The 27754-nt window shown below is 40.7% G+C and overlaps 1 protein-coding gene across 1 annotated transcript in view; it reads left to right on the forward strand.

The window, feature by feature from the left end:
- The window catches only part of TAF3 (TATA-box binding protein associated factor 3), a 118223-nt gene that overhangs the window by 22609 nt on the left and 67860 nt on the right, over positions 1-27754 (forward strand). The window lies entirely within an intron of this gene.

Below are 27754 nucleotides of genomic sequence, written 5' to 3' on the forward strand. Positions count from 1 at the left end.
TGCGTTTCTGTTGTTGCCACACTCGGGGATAATTTATCCCTAAGTGTCGCAGCTCTTTTAGGTCCTACCGCTAGTCCATGTGCTAGAATATTGGATTATTTCTCATCTTCCTTTTAATAAATGTAGTGTTTATATACAATGTTTTTATCGCTTTGAATTGTGGACTGTAAGTGATTTGCCAAGACAGGTTTAGTGAAATTATTTGTGGTTATTTATTTATTTTTGTTACCACTCAAAGGTTTTATCAGGTTTTAAAGAGTGTTTTTTTTTTTTTATTCACAATATTTTTTAGCTTGTATCACATGTGCCCGGCTAGAACACCTTCTCCTTTTCCAGGGCTTGTGCTTCTTCCAAGTACTTAGATTGTGAAGTGCAATTTCGTTTGTCTAGTTAATTCACCTATGGGTATGGCACGAATGGGTTGCAGAGGATGGTTACTATCTGCCATTAATACAGTGTTGCCCGATATGGGCTTTCTAAAGGTTTGTTTGAATGCACATGTCAGGAATCCCCTTTAATTTGAGATCTAGAAAATTTACTGTAACCGGATCTGCATGGAAAGTAAACTTTAAATTAAATGTTAGTGTCTAAGTAATCAATGAACATTGGTATGGAAGACATATCACCCCTCCGAAGGAGATCATCTATGAATCTTCCATACCACTGTACATGATCAGAAAAACGAGTATTTACAGAGAAAATGTTTAACTCTTCCCAATAGGACATGGTTAAGTTTGCTAATGAGGGGGAATGTCTCGCCCCCATTGAAACTCTACTGCATTGGATGTACAATTCTTCATCAAAACAGAAAAAATTATGTGACATTAAAAACCAAGTAACTTGTTTTATATATTCGCACATATCATTGCTTCTAAGTCTACTGGCCGTGGTATACAGGTATAGAGCGACCACAATGTCGCAAGTTAGCCAGCTCCAGTCAGATCGCCATCTGTGTATTCAAATCTGCCAATACATCTCTTGAGCCTTGCAAGTATCCAGGAACTCTTACCAAGAGTTGCTGGCTAACTTTCCACATTGTGTCGCTCTATACCTTTTTATACCATGGCCAGTAGCCTTAGAAGTGTTGGAGCATCATTTAGCTCGCCATAGCAGGTACTCAGCTGATCTGTGTGAATATATAAAACAAGTTACTTTGTTTTTAATGTCACATAATTTTTTCTGTTTTTAATAAAGAATTCTACATCCAATGCAGTGGAGTTTCAATGGGGGAAAGACATTTCCCCTTATTAGCAAACTTAACCATGTCCTATTGGGAAGTTAAACATTTTCTCTGTAAATACTCGTTTTTCTGATCATTTACAGTGGTATGGAAGATTCATAGATGATCTCCTTCGGAGGGGTGATATGTCTTCCATACCACTGTTCATTGATTACTTAGACACTAACATTTAATTTAAAGTTTATTTTCCATGCAGATCCGGTTACAGTAAATTTTCTAGATCTCAAATTAACGGAGATTCCTGACATGTAAATTCAAACGGAAACCTTTAGAAAGCCCATATCGGGCAACACTGTATTAAGGGCAGATAGTAACCATCCTCCACAACCCATTCGTGCCATACCCATAGGTGAATTAACTAGACTGAAACGAAATTGCACTTCACAATCTAAGTACTTGGAAGAATCTCAAGCCCTGGAAAACAGTCTGTTGAGAAGGTGTTATAGCCGGGCACATATGATACAAGCTATAAAAAAAAAAATAAAAAAAAATTGTGAATTAGAAAATACGTCAAAACCTGATAAAAACTTGGGGTGGTAACAATAAAAAAAAAAATAAAATAAAATAAAATCCAGACAACCATGTAGACAAGATTAAGCAACATTTAAATTGTAATTCTGCAAAAGTAGTATATATTATTGAATGCACAGCCTGCAATCTAAAGTATGTAGGATGCACGACACGAAAGTTGAAAATAAGGATTAGGGAACCCTTAAATGATGCTGTTAATGCGAATGGGAACCGAAACAAATCTGGTGCGTCTTTACATTTTTTTGAGATACGTAATGCTAGTGTTAAACTTTTTCTATGGCGTACATCTTGAAATTATTATCAGAAAACACGAGGAGGCGATCTGCAGCACAGACTGTTAAGCCTGGAGGCTTATTGGCAGTTTGTGCTCTAGACAAGAACCCCCCAAGGGTTAAATAAATGGAAGGAATAGTTGAAAAATTGGCCGGTATTGGCACTGGTAGTCTGGATGTAAAAGGACTACACTGTATCATCCCTTTTTTAAAAAACGGTTTATTCGTTAAATACACACAGGCAACGCGTTTCTGGTCCGTACCTGACTCTTCGTCAGGCAAAGTGTATGAGACTAGACAGGACAGTGAAGTTAAAACTCATTCAATATTCATCCCTCCCTCCAGTTAGGAGAGGCGAAGAGAGGGAGAGCTGGAGGGAGGGGGGATGAATATTCATAAGCGGAGCTGACGTCAGTGCCAGTTAACCTGCAGAAGCTCCGCCCATGCCAGTTACAGCAATATATACACATAGAATAAAACTACAATTGCGGGCGAACGGCCGGGCGGATCTAGGTAAGGTAGGGCTAGTTTTAATCGGCGTCTCCCGCACTATCCACCAGTACCTGTGGACAGTGCAGGAGAAAATGTCTGACAGTTTTCCTTTTAAGACACTTCAGTGACGTCTCAGCAAAATATCTGTTTCTTTCACATACATGTGTGTAGGCTTCTGTGCACACCAGCATGTGACCATTCCAGCGGTTTTCCAATTGCTGCACATGATAAAACACACAATTCAGCATGTGGTTGTGCACAGAAGTCTTTTCAAAGTTCATGTAAAATACTTTTGAACCTGTCTTTGTTATACGATTTTATATTCATATAATTGTCGGGGTTTTGTACTTAGAGGATGAGGTGTGCACAGGTGGAATGGTGATCAAGAGCGCGCATGCACTCAACGCGTCCATGTTGCAGTGTGTCACTGGCTAGGTGGTGAGAGGTGATTACTGTCTTGCAAGATTTTTATCGCTGTGGAATACAAATAAAGAATTGATATTTTACCGAATTGGTGGATCAAACACACTTTTTATTTTATTTTTTTTCAGTCCTAGCTTGATCCCTAGGAACTCATTTTGGTCAGTATTTTTTACTAAGGCCAGAAATGCGGCCAACAAAGAGAAACCATCATCTAAACATCTGCATCTAGTGTGGATAAAAATAGTATAATATTTGTGACTCCAGCATTATAGTACCTTCCGAGCACGTAAATGTAGGTCCCGATTCCCTGGTACTTAACGCACCAGGATGTACATTTGAGTCCTATACATGACGCGAGCATCGGGACCCGTTAGTAATGGCGGACATCAGCGATCGCGCATCTGCAGCAGTGTGGTCTTTAAAATAACATGGTTACATAGGGGGAGATTTATCAATCTGTCCAGAGGAAAAGTTGCCCATAGCAACCAATCATATTGCTTCTTTCATTCTGCAGAGGCCTTGATAAAAATGAGAAAAGCAATCTGGTTGCTATGGGCAACTGGACAACTTTTCCTCTGGACAGGTTTTGTTTTCCCCCATAGTTAATGTGGTCGAAAAAAGACATACGTCCATCAAGTTGAACCAAGGAATTGAAGGGAAGGGGTATGGTGGGATGAAGGGAAAGGGATGTGATTTATGCACTGCTTTAAAAAAAAGAAAAAATAAAGGGAACACTTAACCCCTTGAAGATTCAGGATTTTTCCGTTTTTGCACTTTCATTTTTCCGTTTTTGCACTTTCGTTTTTCCCTCCTTACCTTTTAAAAATCATAACCCTTTCAATTTTCCACCTAAAAATTCCTATTATGGCTTATTTTTTGCATCACCAATTCTACTTTGCAGTTACATCAGTCATTTTACCCAAAAATTCACGAAGAAACGGAAAAAAAATCATTGTGCGACAAAATCGAAGAAAAAACGCCATTTTGTAAATTTTGGGGGCTTCCGTTTCTACGCAGTGCATATTTCGGTAAAAATGACACCTTATCATTATTCTGTAGGTCCATACGGTTAAAATGATACCCTACTTATATAGGTTTGATTTTGTCGTACTTCTGGAAAAAATCATAACTACGGTACGTGCAGGAAAATGTATACGTTTAAAAATGTCATCTTCTGACCCCTATAACTTTTTTATTTTTCCACGTACAGGGCGGTATGAGGACTAATTTTTTCGCAGTGATCTGAAGTTTTTATCGGTTTGATTTTTGTTTTGATCAGACATTTGATCACTTTTTATTCACTTTTTAATGGTATAAAAAGTGACCAAAATACGCATTTTTGGACGTTGGAATTTTTTTGCGTGTACGCCATTGACTGTGCGGTTTAATTAATAATATATTTTTATAGTTTGGACATTTGCGCACGCGGCGATACCACATGTTTATTTTTATTTACACGGTTTTATTTTTTTATGGGAAAAGGGGTGATTCAAACTTTTATTAGGGAAGGGGTTAAATGACCTTTATTAACACTTTTTTTTTTTTACTTTGCTGTGTTATAGGTCCCATAGAGACCTATAACACTGCACACACTGATCTCCTATGCTGATCACTGGCGTGTATTAACACGCCTGTGATCAGCATTATCGGCGCTGGATCTCAGGCACGGAGCAGTCATTCGTCGATCGGACACCGAGGAGGCAGGTAAGGGCCCTCTTTGTGTCCTGCAATCTGTCCATTTCACCGCGGCGGTCCCGAACAGCGATCGGCGATGTGTGGTATTAGCCGTGGGTCCCGGCCGTTGATGAGCGCCGGGACCGACGCGATGTGATGCGGGGTCGCAGCGCGACCCCGCTTCTATCGCGGGAGCCGGCGCTGGACGTAAATATACGTTCTGCGTCATTAAAGGGGTTATCCAGTAAAAAATAAAATTTATATATCAACTGGCTCCAGAAAGTTAAACAGATTTGTAAATGACTTCTATTAAAATATCTTAATCCTTTCAGTACTTATGAGCTTCTGAAGTTAATGTTGTTCTTTTCAGTCTAAGTGCTCTCTGATGACACGTGTCTCGTGAACCACCCAGTTTAGAAGAGGTTTACTATGGGGATTTGCTTCTAAACTGGGTGTTTCCTGAGACACGTGTCATCAGAGAGCACTTAGACAGAAAAGAACAACCTTAAAGGACAAGTCCGGTGCTCACTTTTCTTATTGTTTCCGTTCCGGGCTGCAAAATAACAGAAAACAAACTTTCTCTTGCCTGCCTACGTTCCCCCGGTGCTCCGGTTTAGGTGTTCGGTCCCCGGGCTGTATTCTTTTTCCTGTTAGCCAGCCGCAGCGATGTCCCACCTCGGCCAGTGATAGGCTGAAGCTCCGTGTGACGTGCCGGGCTAACAGGAAGTAAGAAGAATACAGCCCGGGGACCGAACACCTGTACAGGAGCATCGGGGGAGCGTAGGCAGGCAAGAGGGAGCTTATTTTCTTTTTTTGCAGCCCGGAATGGATACAACAAGAAAAGTGAGCACCGGACATGTCCTTTAACTTCAGAAGCTCAAGTACTGGATGGATTAAGATTTTTTAATAGAAGTAATTTACAAATCTGTTTAACTTTCTGGAGCCAGTTGATATATACATTTTTTTTTTTTACTGAAATACCCCTTTTAAAACAATTCAATGTAACTCCATGTCAATCACACTTCTGTGAAATCACACTTAGAGATGGGCGAACTTACAGTAAATTCGATTCGTCACGAACTTCTCGGCTCGGCAGTTGATGACTTATCCTGCGTAAATTAGTTCAGCTTTCCGGTGGGCTGGAAAAGGTGGATACATTCCTAGGAAAGAGTGTCCTAGGACTGTATCCACCTTTTCCAGCCCACCGGAGCACCGGAAAGCTGAACTAATTTATGCAGGAAAATTCATCAACTGCCGAGCCGAGAAGTTCGTGACGAATCGAATTTACTGTAAGTTGGCTCATCTCTAATCACACTCTCCTCTAAGGAAGCAACACTGATTGACAATCAATTTCACATGCTGTTGTGCAAATGGAACAGACATCAGGTGGAAATTATGGGCAATTAGCAATACACCCCCCAATAAAGGAGTGGTTCTGCAGGTGGTAACCACAGGCCACTTTTCAGTTCCTATGCTTCCTGGCTGATGATTTGGTCACTTTTGAATGCTGGCGGTGCTTTCACTTCAGTGGTAGCATGAAATGGAGTCTACAACCCACACAAGTGGCTCAGGTAGTGCAGCTCATCCAGGATGGCACATCAATGCGAGCTGTGGCAAGAAGGTTTGCTGTGTCTGTCAGCGTAGTGTCCAGAGCATGGAGGTGCTACCAGGAGACAGGCCAGTACATCAGGAGACATGGAGGAGGCTGTAGGAGGGCAACAAGTCAGCAGCATGATGGCTACCTCCACCTTTGTGCAAGGAGGAGCACCGCCAGAACCCTGTAAAATGACCTCCAGCAGGCCACAGACGTGCATGTGTCCACTCAGTCAGAAACACTCCATGAGGTTGGTATGATGGCCCGACATCCACAGGTGGGGGTTGTGCTAACAGCCCAACACCATGCAGGAAGTTTGGCATTTGCCAGAGAACACCAACTTGGCAAATTCGCAACTGGCGCGCCCTGTGCTCTTGACAGATAAAAGCAAATTTACACTGAGCACATGTGACAGACGTGACAGTCTAGAGACGCCATGGAGATCATTCTGCTTCCTGCAACATCCTCCAGCATGACCGGTTTGGCGGTGAGTCAGTAATGGTGTGGAGTGGCATTTCTTTGGGGGGCCGTACAGCCCTCCATGTGCTTGCCAGAGGTAGCCTGACTGCCATTAGCTACCGAGAGGAGATCCTCAGACCCCTTGTGAGACCATATGCTGGTGCGGTTGGCCCTGGTTTCCTCCTAATGCAAGACAATGCTAGACCTCATGTGGCTGGAGTGTGTCAGCAGTTCCTGCAAGAGGAAGGCATTGATGCTATGGACTGGCCCGCCCGTTCCCCAGACCTGAATCCGATAGAGCACATCTGGAACATCATGTCTCGCTCTATCCACCAATGCCACGTTGCACCACAGACTATCCAGGTCATTGTCTCTGCACCTTCTCCAGCTTCACAACATCCATTTTATGAACTGGTGACAAAAACTGAACAACATATTCCAGGTGAGGCAGTACCAATGCTTTATAAATGGGTAGTAATATGTCCCTGTCCCTTGAGTCCATACCCCTTTTGATACATAACAATATCCTGCCGGCCTTAGAAGCAGCTGCCTGACACTGCATGCTATTCTGTAGTCTATGATCTACAAGTACACAGAGATCCTTCTCTACCAGTGACTCTCCCAGTTTAACCCCCCCCCCCCCCAAGTCATATGATGCAGGTTATTATACCCAGATGCATAACTTTACATTTATCCACATTTAAGACTCACTTGCCCAGACACTCAGTTTGTCATGGTCATCTTGTAACTTCTGCACATCTTCTATAGACTATACAGTGCTACAAAGCTTGGTGTCATCTGCAAAGATAAAAACAGCGCTGTTAATCCCATCCTCAATATCATTAACCTGTTAAGGACCCAGGGTGTACCTGTCGGCTTCTTGGCTCTGTATCCACCTTTTCCAGCCCACCGGAGCACCTGAAAGCTGAACTAATTTATTCAGGATAAGTCATCAACTGCCGAGTTGAGAAGTTCGTGACGAATCGAATTTACTGTAAATTTGCTCATCTCTACCTGTACGTCCTGAGTCCGCTCCAGATCTATAATGCGGGGCCACGTTGGTTAGAGGCCGGGTCCCGTGGCTAATAGCACGTTGCATTGATCACGGTGCCGCACGCTATTAACCCTTTAGACGCGGCGTTCAAAGTTGAACGCCGCGTCTAAAATGAAAGTGAAACCATGCCGGTTAGCTCAGGGAGCTGTTCGGGATAGCCGCGGCGAAATTGTGGCATGCCGAACAGCTTACATGACAGCTGGAGGATCCCTACCTGCCTCCTCACTTTCCGATCGGCAAATGACTGCTCAGTGCCTGAGATCCAGGCATGAGCAGTCAAGTGGCAGAATCATCAATCACTGGTTTCTTATGAGAAACCAGTGATCAATGTAAAAGATCAGTGTGTGCAGTGTTATGGGTCCCTATGGGAGCTATAACACTGCAAAAAAAAAAAGTGAATAAAGATCATTTAACCCCTCCCCTATTAAAAGTTTGAATCACCCCCCTTTTCCCATAAAAAAAAAAAAACTGTGTAAATAAAAATAAACACGTGGTATCTCCGTGTCCGAATTATAAAAATGTATCGTTAATTAAACCGCACGGTCAATGGCGTATGCGCAAAAAAAATTCAATTTTTGGTCACTTTTTATATCATGAAATAAGTCCTATCAATGCAAAAATTGTACGGCTAAAAACTTCAGAAAAAATGAGCCCTCATACCACCCCATATGCGCAAAAATAAAAAAAAATTATAGGGGTCAGAAGATGACAATTTTAAACGTATTCATTTTCCTGCATGGAGTTATGATTTTTTTTCCAGAAGTACGACAAAATCAAACCTACATAAGTACGGTATGGTTTAACCGTATGGACCTACAGAATAAAGATAAGGTATCATTTTTACCGGAAAATGTACTGTGTAGAAACGGAAGCCCCCAAAAGTTACAAAATGGAGTTTTTTGTTTTTTTTTCAATTTTGTCTCAAAATGTTTTTTTTTTCCGCTTCGCCGTAGATTTTTGGGTAAAATGACTGACGTCATTACAAAGTAGAATTGGTGGCGTAAAAAATAAGCCATCATATGGATTTTTAGGTGAAAAATTTCAAGAATTATGATTTTTTTAATGTAAGAAGGAAAAAACGAAAATGCAAAAACGGAAAAACCCCGGGTCCTTAAGGGGTTAATAAATAACTTAAACAAGAGTAGGCCCAGTACTGAACCTTGGGGTACCCCACTAATAACCAGGGACCAATCGGAGTACAAATCATTGTCCACCACTCTCTGGGTATGGTCCTTAACCCCTTAACGACCACTGACGTAAATGTACATCCTGGTTTGGCGGGACTTCCCGCACCAGGACGTACATTTACGTCCTGTGTATGACTGTGAGCATCGGAACGGTGCTCTGTCATACACGGCAGGTTCCGGCCGGGGACCCGCCAGTAATGGCCGACAAACGCGATCGCGTGGATGTCCGCCATTAACCCCTCAGATGCCGTGATCAATACAGATCACGGCATCTTCGGCAGTGTGGAACTTTGAATCGATGATCGGATCGCCCGCAGCGATCCGATCATCCAGCATAGCGGCTGGAGGTCCCCTCACCTTGCTCCGGCCGTCTCCCGGGGTCTTCTGCTCTGGTCTGAGATCGAGCAGACCAGAGCAGAACATCATCGATAATACTGATCAGTGCTATGTGTCCTATGCATAGCACTGCACAGTATTAGCAATCAAAGGATTGCTATAGATAGTCCCCTATGGGGACATAAAGTGTAAAATAAAAGTTGAAAAAATGTAAAAATAAAAAGTAAAAGTGAAAAATCCCTTCCCCCAATAAAAATTAATTGTCCATTTTTCCCCATTTTACCCCCCAAAAAGCGTAAACATTAAAAAAAAAAAACATATTTGGTACGGCCACGTGCGTAAATGTCTGTACTATCAAAATATAATGTTAATTATCCCGTACGGTGAATGGCGTAAACATGAAAAATGTAAAAAAATAAATAAATGAATAAATGATCTAAAAGTTTTTTTTATATATGCAAATGTGGTATTGATAAAAAGTAGAGATGACGGTGCAAAAAATGAGCCCTCATACCGCCCTATATACGGAAAGTTATATATGAAAGTTATAGGTGGTCAAAATAGGGCGATATTAGATTACTGATTTTGTACAAAAATGTATTTTTTTTTGTTTTTTTTAGCGGTACAAAAATATAAAAGTATCTAGCCATGGGTATCATTTTAATCATATTGACCCACAGAATAAAGAACACATGTCATTTTTACCGTAAAGTGTACAAACCCTCCAAAATGTGCAAAATTGTGGTTTTCATAAAAATTTCCTCCCTAAAAAATTTTTTTAGGGGTTCGCCGTACATTTTATTGTAAAATCAGAGGTTCCATTACAGAGTACAATTGGTCACGCAAAAAACAAGCCCTTATATGGTTCTGTAAATGGAAATATAAAGGAGTTATGGATTTTAGAAGGCGAGGAGTAAAAATCGAAAACGCAAAAATAAAATTGGCCTGGTCCTTAAGGTGAAAATGGGCTTGGTCCTTAAGGGGTTAAGCCAGTTTTCAATCCAGATACAAACTAAAATTTCTATAACCTAAGGACCTTAACTTACCTGTCAGACGTCTGAGGGACAGTGTCAAACGCTTTTGCAAAAATCCAAAAACACTATGGGGGAGATTGATCAAAATCTGTGCAAAGGAAAAATTGCACAGTTGCCCATAGCAACCAATCAGATCGCTTCTTTCATTTTACAGAGGTCTTGTTAAAAATTAAAGAAGCAATCTGGTTGGTTGCTATGGGCAACTGGACAACTTTCCCCATGCACAGATTTTGATAAATCTCCCCCTATATCCACAGCCATTCCTCTGTCAAGGCTTCTACTCACATCTTCATAAAAGCAAATTAGATTGGTTTGACAACTTCTATCCTTAGCAAACCCCGTGCGTAAATGTCCCAACTATCACAATAAAATGTTGATGAATGTCACTTTTACTGTAAAGTGTACAGTGTGAAAATGAATCCTTCCAAAATTAGCAAAACTGCATTTTTTTTTAAAATTTCCCCACACAAATAATAATTTTTTGATTGCACCATACATTTTATGGTAAAATGAATGATGTTATTAAGAAGGACAATTGGTTGTGCAACAAACAAGCACTCATATGTGTCTGCGGATGAAAAATATAAAAGTTATGATTTTAAGAAGGTGCGGAGGAAAAAATGAAAATGCAAAAATAACATTGGCTGTGTCCTTAAGGGGTTAAGCTGGGTGGATGATGTAGTAGAAAATCCCTGTGCATTGTGAGATATTGGGGGAGATTTATCAAAACCTGTGCAGAGGAAGAGTGGTGCAGTTGCCCATAGCAACCAATCAGATTGCTTCTTTCATTTTCCACAGGCCTCTTTAGAGGCCTGTGGAAAATGAAAGAAGCAATCTGATTGGTTGCTATGGGTAACTGCACCACTCTTCCTCTGCACAGGTTTTGATAAATCTCCCCCATTGTGACTATAGAACTAGATGACTTCTACGTGAGATGAAATATTTTTGCTCAGTGATGGGTAAAGTCCTAATAAAACATCTGTAATAAATCCGCTCACATAACTAGGACAACTGTTTGTGAAAAAAAAAGAATTTTAAACCTTGATTGCTCATGTCAGGATTCGTGTAATTTCAAAATAACTTTTTTTTTTCTCTTTCAAAGAACATAAAATGTTTCCTAAAATTGCTGTGTATGGGTGAGTGTTCTTGTCAGACTGTGTTTTTTTCTTTTTCTAAGGCTCCTGTTTGAAGTGGGTATTTCTCTGGCATAATGGACACTTGTTTGAAATGGATCTTTCTGTTTATGTGTATAGCTATGTGTTTGCTCAAACATTTTTTTTTTTTTCTTGAAACCCTCCTAGTGCTTTTCTTTTCTGACTGTTGCATTACTAATGGCTCCTGACAAAACCACTTGGGGGTATTCCATGGATGTAATGGCTTCTGACCAGTGCTCACCATGCTGCTAAACTCAGGAAGTCACATTGCCCACAGAAAGAGAAATTTACAGCTTATTTCCTCTGGATTCTTTGCTGTGAGAGCAGCTCGTATGAGAAGTAAGGTTACATTTTCTGGGATGATGTAGCCGTCTTTCCAAGCTACTAAGACTCCTAGATACAGGTTCTAAACTGGCATTTTCAGTGTTAAATATTGTAAGGATAAGGCTCCTTTGACACTACCGTTTTCTTCCGGTAGGTGACGTCCGCTCGTAAGATAGCGGGAGAAAAATTTGCATGTCCAGTCTTTTTCTCCCGCTATCATGACTGACTTATAACGGATGTTAGAGGAGTCCTATTCAAGTGAATGGGATCCTCTTTGCCCGTTATAACTCCCGTTTTTGCTCCGTTACAATGATGGGCATTAATGGCAACCAAAGTAGGAAAAAAAAAAACAATAATGTCCGTTTGTGCAGGATCCTGTTGCTCCGTTACAGTTTTGATGCTGTTCTCGATCTCAGACCAGAGCAGAAGACCCAAGGAGATGGCCGGAGGCAGGTGAGGGGGACCTCCGGCTGCCATTACAGACGTTCGGATCCCTGCAGCTGGGGGCGATACGATCATCTATTTTGACATGTGAATTGCCACAGATGCCGTGATCTGTATTGATCACAGCATCTGAGGGGTTAATGGCAGACATCCGCGCGATCGTGGATGTTGGCCATTACCGGCGCCGGGACCTGCAGTGTATGACGCGAACACCGCTCCAAAGCTTGCGGTCATGCACAGGATGTAAATGTCCGTCCTGGTGCGCTAAGTACCTCCCGCACCAGGACATTTACACCCGTGGTTGTTAAGGGGTTAAAGGTAGTCTGTTATGAGTGAGCACACTGGTAACCCTACATTGGAACAGTTAACTCTCTTCTCCCATAATAGTTTATCCTGCTACTTTATGGGTCTTTGTTGCTCCTGTGACTGGGGGGGCAGATTGCATACTCCCAGGCCAGCTTTGCTTTACTCATGTAGGAATTGCTCATGTGCTTGCTTTAATAAAGTGAGATCTGAGCTAGATGACCGGTGACAGTTGTTAGAGCTGCGGCTTTCTCCTAGTGAGTGAGCCTCTTAACATCTGCCCTCCCAGCTCCCCGCTCACAGCTGGATAGTCTAAGGGTCAATGTAAGAGAGGAAGACGGGTTACAGAGAAGAGACTTAACTCTTTCCGTCCTGTGCTAGTTATTATACAAGTTCAGACACATACCAGCCCTTAGGTAACCATTGTTTCTGGAATATAGGTGCTAGGACCTTACTCTTTTTGTATTGTATTTCTTTTGTGAAGTTTGTTTTGCATTAATACTGAAAAGCCAAGACCTGAAGTGTACGGTCTTCAATCACTTAGAGGGGATTGTGAATGGATTTAACAAGTAGTAGGGACTCTTATGGGGGACCTCTTATAGAATTGTGTAGTGGGGACATTTCATAAACCTTCTGTACAGTGGGGAACTTTGTGTTTGGCTCTAATATTTGTGGGGGTAGACATGTGTCCCCTACAAATCTCTAGGTGTATTTGGTCGGTGGATTTGATAGACATGGCTTCAGTGTCTTTCATTTGTACAAGCCATGTGCAAAAAAAAAAAGCTGTGGTCAACCTCATAAGACATGATGCCAGTGTTATTCACTGCATATACGCTTACAGAACGTATTTTCCAAACTATCAGAGGTGTGCACAGCCATATTACTAACCTGTGTGAGAACAGCATTTATAATCTAATGGTCTGAGAGGTAGGCGTACTAGGGCTGGTCACAACCATCAGTAAAGCAACCCATCTCCACTGTTGAAGGTGCCTCCGCTCGATGGATCTTTTAAGATTTATTCTTTAGAAAGTAGAATAACTGAATGTACAATGATTAAAGCGTACCCGTCAGATCCAACAAAATTTTTTTTTTTTAAATATATCACTCAGTACCTAATCCTGACCATGTACATCTAATTTTTTATGTCTAGCACTTTTTATTTTTTTTATTGTTACACTTTTAATTTAGCTCACTATTCTGAATTCCTTTTGGAGGGGCGTGGCCTCACTGCAGTCTCCGCCCCCTCCCTCAGTATGCTGTCTCATCACATCTCCCCTAGCATTAGCAAAACTACAACTCCCAGCTTGTCCTCACTGACAGTAGCGGGACACAAGCTGACAGTGGGAGGATTTTTCCTCCAGCTTTGAGCCCTGCACTCACTGCTGTCAATCAAGGAAGTGTGTCCATGACATAGGTGATGATGCATGGACACAGCAGGACTAGTATGTCCAAGCAGGCAGGGGGGCAGTTGTTTTGCTTTTTCAGTATGACATACTGAAAATGTTCTAATGAAAGCAATTGCAAAACCATTGGTTATACATGCTTTACAACATATCAAAACTTTTTGTATCTGACAGTGCCCATTTAAAGACTAAGGGAACAAGACAATGGTGGAGATCAGTAGTGTATTAGTAGGAGTAAGTGCAATGCACAACAAAGAACCCTGCACTCAACCCTTAACAGACTACTTCAAATTCCAACCCTGGATGGACCTGATGAGGCTACAGGAACAGCTTGGGGTGCTCTGAGCGCCTCAAGCTGTTCCTGTTACCTTGTCTGGTCCGTCCAGTGTTGGAACTTGAAGTTGTCTGTTAAGCGGTCAGTGTGGGGTTCTTTGTTGTGCATTGCACTTCTACTAATATATTTCATTACCTATGTTAATCCCCAGCACCTCTGGACTACGACCCTAAGCTACCTCCACCCTACAGCACATATACTGACCTATATCCTACAAGTATAAGCTATTAGGGCATATAGCAGTGCCGCATAAGTTCTTTTGTTGCAGAGATCAGTAATGTAACTGTTCTATTTCCTGGACACATTGGGGTCATGTTCACATATGGAGTTTGTCAGCATTTTTCAAAGAGTATGTGACAGGCAGCCAAAGTAGACACTCCGCTTTCTGCCATGAATATGGCAGTGGATCCAAATATGGATTTGATGGGGCTAATCTGCTGCTCTTTCCTGCAGAATGCACTCAAATAATGAACATGCAGTAAGTCTTACCGCAATGCGCTCACGATTCCGTGGATTTTTCTTTCCTTGTATTTGAATTGGTTATTACCCTATTCGCTTTGTTTGCACAACACGGTGTGAACGACAGCTCACCACTGCCAACTCCAATCAGCTGTGCCCGGACGGCCAGCAGCGTCCCTGAACCAAGCAAGCAGGATCCAACAAAAAAAAAGAAATGTCCAGCACAGAATGTGGACTAAAATCAGGAGCTCTTTATTACGGATCAATATATACACACAGGAACAATCGCCAACATGTTTCAGATCAGATGGGATCCTTAATCATGCCATGCCAAACGCGTTGGCTATTGCTCCTGTGTGTATCTATTGATCCGTAATAAAGAGCTCCTGATTTTACTCCACATTCTACACTGGGCATTTCTTCTTTTTTGTTGGTTACTATTCACCTTGTTTAAAAATTAGGTGCAGATTTCTTTCTTAATTCTGGCAGAATCCTGCATTGTGTAAACAGTCTTGCAGCTTTTTGAGCACATGGCAGAATAAAAGCCTTTTTATACGTTCTGTAGTGTGCTAGTGTTACGGTTTACACGTCTCAGCAGGGAGAAGCGATTGACCATCTACCTGTACAGCTCTTATTCTGCTTTTTTAGGAATGCGTTTTGAGTGCACATAAATCTAAGTTTTCTCATTTACTAGAACAAAAATATGTAGACAGTGCTCTGTGCTGTTATCCTCGGGATAGATTGGCATACACACAAATATGAAGTTTACGCTTACCAACAGTGGTTGTACACAGCCTAGTACAACATTGGAAAAGGCATAGACAACCCAACAACAAATAAGGCTACTTGCAGCCACTCCTAGTCGCAATTCACCTCAAATAACCAAACACTCCGCTAGGTGCAGGCTAGGATTAACTGGCACCGAGAGTTCTTCCAAGTAAGAGGTCATTCACCCATCATGCTATGTGTTTCTCGGAAATCCGCTTCATCAGGCATGTCAGAGCAAAGTAACAAGGTGTATGTATAGGCAGAGGTTAACCCTATAAATACCATCCACCTGACATACCTATAACTTGCCTGGTTACCAATAATCATTGCATATATTAATAATACAACAATTAGAAATAACCCTGAAAATACAGCATACAAATAAAAATGCATATGAAAATATATAAAACATGCATACGTTGCTACCCACACTCCATAGAAAAGCCTTTGCATAAAACATTTGTGAGCAATATGAATTATTAGGCACGCTCTACATTTCATTCAATCCGCCTGGAAATAGGGTGCCCTATAAGTCATATCTCTCTCAAATTTTTTATGAATATGCTTTACTATGGAATGTGGGTAGCAGCTTATACATGTTTTATATATTTTCATATGCATGTTTATTTTATTTGTATCTCTTTTCAGGGGTATTTCTATTGTATTAATATATGCAATGATTATTTGTAACAAAGCAAAATATGGGGACATCAGGTTAATGGTATTTATAGGATTAATCTTGTGAATGGTTAACCTTTGACTACATATCCACCTTGTTACCTTGCTCTGACATGCCTGATGAAGCGGATTTCTGCGAAAAGCGTTGCATCATGGGAAAATTAACTTTTACTTGGAACAACTCTCCGCCTGTTAAAGGTGGGGTATTCCGGCCATAGACATCTTATTCCCTAACCAAAGGATAGGCGATAAGATGTCTGATCGCGGGGGGCCCGTCGCTGGGACCCCCCGTGATCCCTGCTGCAACTCCAGTCTCGGAAACCTCTGTGTTTTCAGGACTAGAGAGGAGACATCATGCCACGCCCCTTCCGTTAATGTCTATGGGAGGGGGCGTGACCGAACATAAATGTTAAAAATGTCATCATAAACACTGTTCATTTTGGAAATAAAAACCTATATATTTGTACCCTGAAATACCTGCCCAAAATTTTGGTTTTGAAGTGTCCCATTACAGAAACTCCCCCCCCCCCCCCCCCCCCCCCCCCACCCACCCTGAACTGGGACACGTATAGAGGGCATATGGTCAGTTTAAAAAAAAATTACCACATGTGCCGATTCCTATGGCCTTTTTATTCAGTTGCAATAGGTTCAGGTGGTTTGCTAGCGATGGGCTATATACTGTATGACCTGTAATAATTTACTTACACACTTTAATATGGCCAGTGTTTACTGTCAGTGTCAGATCATGATGGATTCTCTGGCGTGTAATTCAAGTAAGAACTTACTTTTTTTATTTTTTATTTATTTTTTATTGGGAAGTCATCTGTTCATTTTGCCCACTAATGTCAGCAAAGCAGGTTATACACTAGGAAAAAAGGAATTGTTGTACTGCATCAAGGGTACCGTTATAAACGCAAGATCATAAATCTCTAATACCGCCTGATCCAGGATGATATCCAGTATTGAACTACTGTGATACTTGCACTTTGGGTATGTGCTGAGCAGAGAAGCAGTACGGTTTTAAGGGTATTCCAGAATAATAAAAAGAAACAGCTAGCTATTAGTTTGTCAGTTTCAGTAGTGTTCCAGTTTCACTAACCCCACTAATGTGATTTCAATGTTTTAGTATTTCCACTAGGTGGCAGTGTTGTCCTTCAGAAATTCCTATTGAAATGAGCTAGTGCCTGGTTTAAATTAACATTTAAGGAATCTCTGAGCGTTCAGATTGAAAGCACTGGGGGATTAATGACATGCTTGCAGTATGTATAGATGAAATGTATACATACACCAGGAATGGCAATTCAGACAAATATTAATAGAACAGTTAGGCAGATCATTCTTTAGTGTTGTAGCGTTGAGTAAATGTTTTCTCTCTCTAAAGCAATCACTGGCATTAAATTAAAAGTGTAATGTACAGAGTCCTGTTACATATTCATCAGCAGGCCACCTTTTTACTCCCAGTCTGTTTTTGACACAGGTTTAGTCTAAAATATGGCAACTATAGTCAGATTTTAGCCACTTGATCAAAAAATGCACTTTGTGCTTGGAAAGTAAGGGAGAGTGCTGCCCTGCATTGTGATCTGAAAGACAGATATACGGTAAGTATTTTATATAACTAGAAGACATCATTCTCATGGAGAAAGAAATGTACTTTTTTCTTCTCTGGATCATTGTGGTTACTACTTGTTTGAACCTAAAGGTTATTGTTTCTATGACCAGGCTGTATTGCTGGTATGTAACATATTACGATCCCAAAAATACTGCCCGCCATATTGTGCAATACTTATACTGCAGCACCCAGCCACCTATAGCCTGTCTCATTACAAGAGCTGGTGACACTGTCTTTAAGTAATACCTTAACCTGTAAAATTTCTGTAAAACAGTACAATACTTTTAATTTACCTTTTTTCTCTGTTTCAGCTACTTCAGTAGTTATTGCTACAACATTTTTTTCTTATTATTGTATCGATTTAACTATTTTTCAAGCCAGAATGGGCTAAACATGGATGGTGAAACTGTATGTTTTACTATATTAGGTTTAATATTTATATAAACTGTACTAGACAACATACAACTCTTCAACCCCCCTTCTTGGTGAGAAAGGGTCATGTCAGGTCAAAACTGTGGTGTGTTTTGTTTTTAAACTGCAGAAGGCTTCAACAAAACACATTTATCATCCTAAGAATAATGAACATGCATAAGTATACAGAAATGTTTGTCAAGAGACTATAGGCATGCCGGGTCACCCCTTGCCCAAACTTTGGGGCATGACCTTTATGGCTTTGTTTCCCTTGTATATACAAAAAAGAAAACAACAAATACATTTTAATGGTTTTCTCCTAATAATCGGAATATTAATGGTTGTAGCTTAATATTGTATGTATTTTATTGCTTATGTTTGTAAAAAAGGTAAAATCTACATTGGCATCTTACATTTTCATAAATCCAATTGCTACAGACACGTTGGCTTGTGCACGTTGGATAGAATTGTCTGCGTTTTTTAATTTTTTTTAAAAATCTTTATTGCTTTTTATGTAGAAATTTGGACCTTGCTGTGTATGTTTAACCTCTGTTTCTTTAGGGTGAATTCACACGTACAGTATCCTATGCATATTTGATGTGTAAAATCTGAAGCAGTAGATTTTATGCTGCAGATTTCAATGTACAAACGACTGAACACAGCATCAAATCTGCAGCTTCAAATTCTATGCTTCAAATATGCGCAGTATACTGTAATTGTGACCACCCCCTTAAAGTGATTTGGGAGCAAGGTGTAGTGCTTTTGGTATTTTTGATTTATTTTTGTCTGTCTGTTTGCTGCTTATGACTGGTACTTGTGATTTGCCCTGTCCACACCAGCTTTCATCTCTCTGCTCTATTGTCATTTTATCTTAGGCCCTCGATCACATCAGTGTATTTATGTTCAGAGCTGTAAAAAATTTTGACTGTTCACAATTATCCGAGGTAAAGTTTCAGAATAGTTGGCCACCTAAAGGCTACAATACAAACATAGCTTTAAGGTTTATGGTCATTATTTCCAGCCTTAAAAAAATAACTGTTTTCCATTCAAAAATAATTAGACTATAAACTTCAGCTGTTTATTGCATGAAAATCAACCTTTTATTTTTTTTAGGCTGAAAAATGGCCCAAAAAAAGTCTAATGCGTGGTTGAAGGTTTTTGTTTGATTTATCTTTCAATCCTGGGGTACTCCACTGCCCCAGCGTTTGAAACATTTTGTCTTGAACGCTCGTTGCGGGGGACTTCCATGCCCCCTCAATGGAAGTCTGTCTTGTCTATAATATAAATATATATTTGCATTGAGGAGGCATGGCCGTGATGTCAAGACCCCTGCAGCCCGCACCCAATGTTAAGAACAAAATGTTCCGAACGCTGGGGCAGTGGACTTCCCCTTTTAAAATATATAGTTTTTCGATCACCCTTAAATGGGCACTGTCAAATACAAAAACTTTTTATGTTGTACATATAAAACCTTAACCGTTCTAATATACTTCATAAGAAAATGTTATTTCCTTTTTATAGAAATCATGGCATATAAAATTATGGCTTTGTCCAAGCTGAAGCACAGACGGGTGGGCTAGCACTCCTCTGTGCTCTTTCCTGTCTGACAGTATTCCTCTGTGCTCTCTCCTTTCTGATAGTACTCCTCTGTGCTCTCTCCTGTCTGATAGATAGTACTCCTCTGTGCTCTCTCCTGTCTGATAGGGCTCCTCTGTGCTCTCCTGTCTGATAGGACTCCTCTTTGTTCTCTCCTGTCTGATAGGACACTTCTGTACTCTCTCCTGTCTGATAACAATTCTCTGTGCTCTCTCCTTTCTGATAGTACTCCTCTGTGCTCTCTCCTGTCTGATAGCACACCTCTGTGCTCTCTCCTGTCTGATAGCACTCCTTTGTGCTCTCTCCTGTCTGATAGCACTCCTCTGTGCTCTCTTCTGTCTGATAGCACTCCTCTGTGCTCTCTCCTGTCTGATGGGACTCCTCTGTGCTCTCTCCTGTCTGATAGGGCTCCTATGGTTGAACATAAGTATGGACTTTTATGCATTAGTCCACAATTCCAGATTGAAATTAAGTGTTTATTCAACCATCCAGCAATAAACAGCTATGTTGTGGTTTAACCATAGAACCTTTTTACAAGCAAGGTAGACAGTGCAAGTGAATGTGTATTTAAAGGCCCTTACTCAAACATACGTGAATACAATACATACTTAAACATAGTAATATACATTATCAGATGTAAAATATACAAACATACCTAATGCATATAGATATGTGACAAGGTGAGTCCCTCTATTCATAGTGTTATATGTGTGTGTATATCTATCTATCTATATATACATAAACATATTTTTTGTCTCATAAATAAGGGGACTCCCCAGAAGTAAAACCGAAAAATATCTGCAGCATATTCCATGTAAAGAGACAATCATAACTGTGTTTATATACAACCTTACAGTGCAGGAGATGTCATCATTTCTGTTCCTGCACTGAGTTTGTATACACAGTTATAATTCTCTTAATATGCTGCAGATATTTTTCTGATTTACCTCTGAGTGCCATAGCCCTGCAGTTCCTGACACAAACTTTGGCGGCAGCAGAGAGCCCCGTGTCTACTTTAGCTGCAGCTACACAACCTGTAAAAATAACACAAAAATGCTCATTAAAAATGAATTATATTATAAAGTTTTATATAATTTAAATTATATTACACTATTTAAAAAAATAGTAATACTTATCTCTGGAATACTCATTTGAGCTCTGGTAAAAACTGGGTGAAACCAGACTGTTTTGGTTTCAGACAGACTGAAAATCTGGGCCATTGAGTTTTATATCGAACATAAAACTAAATGTTGCTGATATATTTCTTTACAATTCACATACAAATACTTCTTTAGTTTGCTCTTTTCTTTAGTATTTGTGTTAATGGTAAGGGTAAATATATCAAAGAATTCAGTGCTTAGCAGTCAATATATTTAATAGAGGAAAATCCAGATATAGCAGGGTTACTAACGCTATGACCCTGACATGTCTCACATTTGTGTTGTGTATTATATATAGAAATGGTCCATTTTCTAGAAAGCAGGGTCTCTGGACATGTGGTGACTGTGACTAGTGCCATAAGCCATCGTTGTCCCCAGACCACTGACTGTGCATAAACTGAAATGTTATACTGGATTTTCCCAGTGGTCCACACGTCCCAGTGTAACTTTTGTTTGAATTCTTTCTGCGAGAAACTCTGAGGGAGTCCAAGTGTTTCCTGATCTTCCCACAGAAAGGGAAGTGTTTGTTCAATTCTCGTTCAATTCTCTCTGAGCTTCATGATGGAAGGAAACAGGATGTTAATAACAAGTGAGGCAGGAGACCAATTTAGCAGAAAGTGGGAGTTTTGGGTAATTCTTACTACTAGATGGTCACGAAACTTTATATGCAACGTAGAGCTGGCACTATATGTGCCAGAAGAAACAGTAATCCTTTAGAATGCTTGGCTATAGGGCCCATTTAAAGGGGGATTATTTATTTTATATATAGCTTAAGGGTTAAAATAGGTTTGTTTTTTCTTCTTCTTCTCCTCAGTAATTTCGGACAGCCCGAATGACCTTTGGTACATTTCCCACTAGGTTCTATTCACACATACAGTGTTCAGCACAGATTTGATGCCCAGGTTTTAGAGCTGTGTTCAGTCATTTATTTTCCTTTGAAATTTGCAGCAGAAAATCCTGCGCATCAAATCTGCGCAGAATAACTGTACGTGTGAATGGACCATTAAAGGGATACTCTGGTGGGAATGCATTTTTTTTTAAATCAACTGGTGCCAGAATTAAATACATTTGTAAATGACTTCTATTTAAACAATCTTTACCCTTCCAGTACTTTTTAGCAGCTGTATGCTACAGAGGAAATTCTTTTCTTTTTGAATCTTTGTCTCGTCCACAAAGAATCGACCGATTATGTTTTGTTTTTTTAGGGCCGATACCGATAATCTGTGGCCTTTCAGGATGATAATTTATACCGGAATAGCCAAAGTTATCAGCTATTTCTCTCCGCCCCCTCCCCCCCCCCCGGCCCAGAAGAAGCAGCTGCAGATCATTGATTTAAAGCGGGCGCTTTAAATCAATCAACTGCAGCGGCTTTTATGGGGCAAGAGACTGCCGTCCGCTTCTCTCCCCCTGCCTGTCCTGGGGTCCTCCTGAGTCCAACCCCCCCAATCATCTGCTGGTCCTTAGTGCAACCACCGCCGCTGCCGCATTGCCTCCCCGGTTTTCTAATTACCTGATCCCGGGGTCCACGCTACTTCTGGCTCCGGCTGCGTCCTGAGCGGTCAGTGTGCGCACTGACGGTGACGTTGCGTTGAGGACGTCACTCGTCATTGCGCAGCGCACAGTGTAACGCAGGACGCCGCAGCAGCCAGAAGTCGCGCGGACCCTGGGAACAGGTAATTATAAAACCGAGGATGGGGGAGACAATGGGGCAGCGGCGGTCTCTGGCCTGGCCTGGGCGGTGCGGTGGTGAGTGGGGTGGGGAGTGTGACGGGGCATTATCGGATTATAGTCCAGGGTAATTGCCGATAACGTTCAAAATCGTGAATATCGGCCAATAATATTGGCCAAACCGATAATCGGTCGATCCCTATTGTCCACAGTGCTCTCTGCTGACACCTGATGCCTGTATCAGGAACTGTCCAGAGCAGGAGAAAATCCCCATTGCAAACATTTGCTGCCCTGAGCAGTTCTTGACACCGACAGAGGCATCAGCAGAGAGCACTGTGGACAAGATAAAAAAGAAATTCAAAAAGAAAATTTCCTCTGTTGCATACAGCTGCTAAAAAGTACTGGAAGGGTAAAGATTTTTTAATAGAAGTAATTTACAAATCTGTTTAACTTTCTGGCACCAGTTGATAAAAAAAAAAAGAAAAAAGTTTTCCTCCGGAGCACCACTAGATTATATTAGGTGTAACAGAGATTAAAGACTCGCATAACTTTTTTTTTTTTTTTTCGTTCAGGGAATTTGCGACAGTGTACACAAACTACAGCTCATGAGTTATTCAACAGCTTTTGTTACAGAATTGTACACTGGAGGAGCTAGAAATGTACAGTACATGAAGTTTTCTTTACTGCTGTATCTTTCTAGGGTGTGACCGCGTCTGATCTGTTATGATCAGAAGATAGTGGCGTATATGGAGAACAGTACGTACGGTATAAATATTTTAATACACACTCGGTTATACATACCTGCGCTGGACAGGTCTCAAGAGCTAAGTAATGCCTGTACAATCTGAATCGTGCCAGACGTTTTCAGTTGGGGTTTACGTTCGGAGGTGTAGTTTAAGAAACTGCAGTCATTGTCTACGTTCTATTTTATTTTACATAAATAAATATGTTTATTAATTCAGTGCATGACCATTACTATACGGGACATAATTCATATAAACTGTAATCTATATGGACTGTATGAATGCATTCACACACCGGATCTGCTGCTGATTTGATGTAGCGAATATACAGTTGTAAAATCTGCAGTGAACCCGGTGTGTGGATGCACCCTATGTATGTATTTTATATAGTTATTAGATATTATACAGGGTTTCTCTTTTACAGAATCTGATCAAGAGGGTGACTGGGAGTGCAGGAATGATGTTGGCGCTGGACGAATAGAGGTAGCGGGACAGCAAGCGTGAAAACCAAGTCTGTTTATTCAGCAGAGAAGAAACGTGTTTCGCTGCGCATGCGCAGCGAAACACGTTGCTTCTCTGCTGAATAAACAGACCTGGTTTTTACGCTTGCTGTCCCGCTACCTCTATTCGTCCAGCGCCAACATCATTCCTGCACTCCCAGTCACCCTCTTGATCAGATTTTTCCAGGAAGGCTGCGGACGATCTATTGATAACTTCCACGCGCTCTTCACACAACCTACTCTGGTAAGCGTCTGCTGGTTCCCCCCGATCCTGAGATCCTACACACGGAGCGCCTTCCACCTTCTCACTTTTAGACTTTTACAGAATCTGAGAGAGAACTATAAGCAATCTTTACTGTTTGAATTGCTGTCAATGCTGTTCACATGTTTTAAACAATCCTTAGATGAACTGTTTATTTTCATTTTATGCCAGTAAGACCACCTTGAAATGGTCATATTATGGACTCATTTTAGCTTCCGTATTAGGACCCCCCAACACCCGTACCTCAAGTGTTTCAACTAGAGATGAGCGAATTTACAGTAAATTCGATTCGTCACGAACTTCTTGGCTCAGCAGTTGATTACTTATCCTGCGTAAATGAGTTCGGCTTTCAGGTGCTCCCATGGGCTGGAAAAGGTGGATACAGTCCTAGGAGACTTTCCTAGAACTGTATCCACCTTTTCCAGCCCACCAGAGCACCTGAAGGCTGAACTAATTTACGCAGGAAAAGGCATCAACTGCCGAGCCGAGAAGTTCGTGACGAATCGAATGTACTGTAAATTCGTTCATCTCTAGTTTCAACTAAATCATTGTAGGATTTCCATAGAGCCCTGATCATGACCTAAGGATGGTTCAGCAGAACCATGAGAGTTCTTAAAGTGGTACTCTGGTGGAAAACTTAATTAAAAAAAAAAAAAAAACTGGTGTCAGAAAGTTGAAACAGATTTGTTAATGACTTCTATTAGTCTTTATCCTTCTAGTACTTATCAGCTGCTGTATAATACAGAGGAAGTTCATTTCTTTTTTGAATTTCTTTTGTCTGACCACATTGCTCTCTGCTGACACCTCTGTCCGTGTCAGAAACTGTCCAGAGCAGGAACAATTCCCCATAGCAAACCTATCCTGCTCTGGACAGAGGTGTCAGCAGAGAGCACCATGGACAGACAAAAGAAATTAAAAAAGAAATGAACTTCATTTGTATCATACAGCAGCTGGTAAGTACTGGAAGGATTAAGATTTTTTTTTAATAGAAGTAATTTACAAATAAGTTTAACATTCTGGCAACAGTTGATTTAATAAAAAATGTATCCCTTTAATGTTACTGCTGAAATTTTGACACAGAAATGCGGCTGCTACAGTCACCAAATCTGGCCACATATTTGGCATGAGTGATACAGAATTGAATTGTGAGCGTTTTCAGTTTTACCTGCTAAATGTTAACTCGTATCCAGAATAGCATAGCCTCAAATAAGAACTAGAACTGCAGCATGGAGGCTCCGGACTGTAGGATTTCTCAGATGTCGATTTTATATGGTAAGTGTTAAGGTCACCAGGTTCTTCTGTGTTTTTAGTTTTGTCTTACAAAGTTATGGACTGTTATGAAATTGATGCAACTGGATGTAATGTGATTAAAGTTAAGGCTCGCCTGAGCCTAGAGAGGCATGAAAGGGCAGCCCTTTAATCTATTGTTTTCAGCAGATCTTCTCACTCCAAGCAGTAACCCTATGTGGGGGAGCACTTGCCTTTAGCACTGTAGGAGGGGTATAAAATCATGGGAAGAAACATTGCGTACACTTCAGCTAATACATTAATAAGTCTCTGTAGGGATTCGGACTATTGCAGGTAGGGTAAAGTTTCTGCTGCCGAGATAAGTGGGAATTGTCCGTGAAATGCATTAACAAGCCTGGCAGGGTTTTTCCTTGGGCCACCAACAGTCTTTTATATGTGCCTTAGTGGAGGGAATTCTTTGCTTGTTGGCTGCACATTTTCTGAACACAAGTCACATAACCTACTTGCACAGTGTAAATTATCTCCTTATTCTAGTGTATATTTAGCACTACTTGGCATTCACATCATTAGTGCTAATCCTAGATTTTAAGATACACATGTATTTTTTCTGACTGTAAAAATTGGTATGTTAGAGGTGTGTGTGTGTGTGTGTGTGTGTGTGTGTGTGTGTGTGTGTATATATATATATCTATATATATATATATATATATATATATATATATATCATATTTTTTTTTTTTTTTTTTTGTAAGATGTCCAGTTATTGCTGATGGATGATATATGTGCATATATAGTCTTTTTGACGTCTACAAACATTAAAGGTTACATTGCCTTTCCAAATTAGAGTAGCACTTACATAGTTTGTGGCAGCTATGCTAGGTTTTGCAGATGTGTCCTGTTACACAACTGCAATACTGAGCCACAGCCGCGACATAAAGTATGACATGTGCAGGCAGATGTTAACTATGAAGTGGCTGCAGCTTCCATCCAAGCAACATGATCATTCTTATAGGGGTCGTCCAGTATTAGAAAAAGCTTGCTTCTTTTTTGCATAAAAAACAGCACCACTTCTGTCCACAGGTTATGTCTGGTATTGCAACTCTATTGAAGTGAATGGGACTGAGCTGCAGTACTATGCACAACCTGTGGACAGGAATGGAATGGTGCGGTTTTTGCAAAAAAGCAGCCTTTTTCTAATACTGGACAACCACTTTAAGTGTATCTTATCCCCCTATCCACCACTGGTGACCCCCGCAATCTCTCATGTAGCACCCACCTGTCTCAGCTGCATGCAGTGCTGGCGGTTCCATGTCTTGAAGCCTCACGACCACGGGGCTGAAGTATCGTGACGTCACGACTTCGCCCCTTGTGACATCATGCCCCACCCCCTCAATTCAAGCCTATGCGAGGGGGTGTGATACTGCCTGTTTTTACCCTAATGACAAGCCCAATTTTTGCAAATCTGACATGTTTCTCTTTAAGTGGTAATAATTTTGACATGCTTTTACTTAGCAACACTATTCTGAGATTTCTATTTCGTGATACTTTGTATTAGCAGTAAATCTTTGCTGATTCATGCATCATTTTTTGGGAAAAACTCCAAAATATTTGAAAAATTTGAACATTTCTGGCGTTTTTAAGTCTTTTTTCTTATGGCATTCACTGTATGGTAATTTTTTATTTATTTCTATTCTGTTGATTGGTACGATCATGGCGATACCCAATCAATATAGTGATTTTAAATGTTATTTTTCCTTTTCTCAACAAAATCCTTTTTTTCCTTTTTGTGTCATGTTCTGACAGCCATAACTTTATTTTTAACCCAATGCCATTGTGTGTGGGCTTAAAGGGGTTATCCAGCATAAGGTGATTTTAGTACATACCTGGCAGGCGGTAATGGACATGCTTAGGAAGGATCTGCGCTTGTCTTGGGGCTAAATGGCTATGCTGTGAGATTACCAGAATACTGTGACTAGCTTTCTGTGAACTTGTATTTCTTGTTTTCAGTTTTCTTGTTTGCCTACAAATCCCATGATACCATTTTCCTCCTTCCCACACATCAGCTACCCCACCCATTGAAACATAAATGAGCTGCAGACCTGTGGTTTTCAATCAGGGTGCCTCCAGCTGTTGCATTACTTGCAGATTGCTCTCTCCATCCATTGAAGCAGATGGGCTCCCTGTCATCAGCTGACTAGTGATGTCAGGTCTCGGCCGCATTGCAAGCTGGGAAAAATCTGAGACGGCAGTCATTTTGTATGCTGTTAAAAATAAATATTGGGATGAAAATCACAGAAGAATTGTGAGAAAACCGTCACACACAGGTACAGACACTATATTATGAACTACACTAATTTACAGCCCTCGTAGCATAGTCAAATAAAAATTGCTTTT

The sequence above is a fragment of the Hyla sarda genome, chromosome 4 (genome assembly GCF_029499605.1).
Source record: "Hyla sarda isolate aHylSar1 chromosome 4, aHylSar1.hap1, whole genome shotgun sequence".
NCBI lineage: Eukaryota > Metazoa > Chordata > Amphibia > Anura > Hylidae > Hyla > Hyla sarda.